General features: G+C 46.8%; 1 non-coding gene across 1 annotated transcript; it reads left to right on the top strand.

The window, feature by feature from the left end:
* Positions 1-2042: 2042 nt before the first annotated feature.
* On the top strand, positions 2043-2116 carry trnan-guu (transfer RNA asparagine (anticodon GUU)). The gene has a single exon. It is a non-coding gene; the product is annotated as a tRNA-Asn (tRNA).
* Positions 2117-2822: the final 706 nt, after the last annotated feature.

The raw sequence follows: 2822 nt of genomic DNA, 5'->3' as shown, positions 1-2822 counted from the left end.
AAACACAATTGAGGAAAGTAGAGGAGAACATTCAGCTTCATTAGAAACACTTGAACTGTTGAACAGTAGAATTTGTTTGAAACAGTTTACAACACTGAGTGACAGGATTGAAGAGGGGAGAGTTTTCTACTTTAAATTTAATTCTAACTTTAAACTGGAGATGAACATTTTTAGTAGTTCATATTCTAACATACAGAGGAAGTCATGTCATTCCCTTTTTAAAAAAAGACAAACATGTGAAGCTCCTCCCCCCAGCTCCAGATGGACAGACAGACATGAGAGTGGCCAGGAAGCAAAGAAGTGTTGTGCTCCTCTCCAGTGCTCTGGTGTTGTTGTGTTCTTCTCAGCTCCATCATGAAGACCTGCTGGCACTGGGCGCTGGTGGAAGTTTGCAGCTCTCACTGGAAAGTCCTGAGGCTCCTCCCACTCTGAAGCAGGCAGTTGCTCCCAGCCAGCCCTCACTTTCACTCTCTGGTGTAGGAGTGAAGAACAAAATCAGAATCAAGAACCATCACTCTTTCATTGGGGCTCCTTCCTCCTTGTTCTGATCCAGAAATTCAACAGCTTCTATCATTGATTTGACAGGAAATGTTGATGACACACTGGGAATTTTGTTCTCCTGCTGTCACTGTCAAGTGCCAGTTCAGATGTACTTGATGTTACAGAAAATCCAGCACGGTGGTGCAGTGGTCAGCACTGTCTCCTCACAGCAAGAAGGTTCCAGGTTCTAGTCCCGGCTCCAGCACAGGATCTTTCTGTGTGAGTCTCCATGTTCTCCCTGTTCCTGTGTGGGTTCTCTCTGGTACTCCAGCTCCCTCCCACAGTCCAAAGACATCAAGAGAGGACAAGGCTGATTGATACTCTAAATTGACTGTAGGTGTGACTGTGAGTGTGAATGGTTGTCTGTCTCTATGTGTTGGTCCTGTGATGGACTGATCACCTGTCCAGGGTGAACTCTGCCCCTTGACCAATGTCAGCTGTGATAGGCTCCACCCCCCCCCCATGAACCTTAACAAATAATCAGTGGAGAAATGGAAATTGAGCTGCTATGTTGAATCAGAAAAACCTTTTGAAGTCTACTTTTGCTTCAGTCAGAAAGTAGACTGTTGTTAACTCACAATGGTTGGTGATTCTGGAGGAAGACAAATTTCCTTTTGAAACCCTTTTTAACAGACACACATTCCTAAAGATAAGGGTTTATTTTGTTCTTTTCATTTAGCAGAGGATGGTTTTGATCCATCAACCTCTGGGTTCTGGTCCCAGCTCTCTTCCTCTGCTCCTCTCTGCTCTACCATTGACTGAACAGTGCTTGATTTAGGAGAGCAGGATTGTGACAAGAACAGGATTTTGAGTTTCAAATGTTTCCCAGTTTGGCTCTGCAGCAGGAGGTCCTGTAGAAACAGGAACTGACCTGACACCAGCTCCCTCTGGAACAATGGTTCATTCATTCATCGGTGCCAGGAGGCCTAAAAACACACAAAACACCAATTCAATCCAGGACCTTGGAGCCTAAACTGAAGCTCCATCACACGGTGGCTCTGCTGGGGCCCCCACAGGTGAGTGAGGCTGAGCTCCAGTCTGCTCTGAGGAGGCAGCAGACATCTGCACCACTCAGAGGTTTTGTTGGTGGCTTTGACAAAATCCCAACAAACTCAAATCCTGTTGAAGCAGGAAGTTCTAGTTGAACTCTCATCCACGTCACATGACCAAGAAAACCTCCTCTTTCATTCAGACCAGAACAGACAAACATAGAAACATTGTTTCAGCTTCTGATCAAACAATAACAAGTTCTTATTTGTTTGCCATGTTCTATGAATCAGACTGATGATCTCTGGATGTTCTAGGAGGTGTGTCTGTTTCTGATGAAGCCTGTTTGGTCTGGGGGGGTTAAGATGGTGGGGGCTGTTTCAGTTCTAGTGCTGAAGGCTTTCACCATGACAGTCAGACTCTCCTCTGTCCTTCATGGTCCTTCAAATGTGCAGTGTGGACCTCACACACTGAATTTAGCCTGAAAACTCTTCATGAAAAGCAGGTGCCTCAGAGTCTCTGTGGCGCAATCGGTCAGCGCGCTCGGCTGTTAACCGAGAGGCTGGTGGTTCGAGCCCACCCAGGGATGATGAACAGGCTCTACTGGTGCTTAGGAGTCGCTGCGTTAATGATCTGAATGTGGACGGACAGATTGACCCTCCACAGCAGACGCACGTGACTGATCTCTTGATGAGACTCTTCAGTTTAGTCGTCGTGTCATGCAGTGTTGAGGAGGCCTGCTGGCTGTGGGTAAAGTGGGGGCTCAGAGTTTGTGGAGTCGGCTCTGGAATGAAGGGGGTCACTGTTTGGTTCTCAGATGCTCCAGCTCAGGTTAGGGAGGTGGTGGAGAAACCAGTGAGAGCTCTGCCAGCTGGAGCCTCTTGGGTCCCGGGAGGCTTCACTCCTGGAGGTGGAAATGATGAGGAGTTTTAAAATCTGCTCCTCTTTCACGCTGACTTGTTTTCTTGGGTTCCCTCTTTTATTCATGTGTGATTTTAGTCTCAGCTCTCTAAACCTGAACGGAGCCAGAACCCATTTTAAAAGAGCTGCTCTTTTAAACTCCTGGAGATCAAGAGGATCCTGCCATGTTTGTCCAGGAGACCCACAGCACAACAGTCAGTGAATGGGGATGCAGGCAGGCTTTTAATGGAGGTCATTTGAAGTCCCAAGTCCAGTTGGAGCAGAGGGTGGAGTTTGATTCTCCAGGAGGTTTTTGTTGTTGTTTTTTTCACCAGTTTCTTTTGATTTGGAGGAACTCGTTCCAGGTGTTTGAAAGAAGGTGAGAGCAAATTTGG

Source organism: Aulostomus chinensis, chromosome 1 (genome assembly GCF_037954235.1).
Source record: "Aulostomus chinensis isolate RoL2024-O1b breed Wild chromosome 1, RoL_Achi_v1.0, whole genome shotgun sequence".
In the NCBI taxonomy this organism is placed as follows: domain Eukaryota; kingdom Metazoa; phylum Chordata; class Actinopteri; order Syngnathiformes; family Aulostomidae; genus Aulostomus; species Aulostomus chinensis.
The sequence above is the reverse complement of the archived record's forward strand: the minus strand, read 5'-3'. Positions and strand labels throughout refer to the sequence as shown.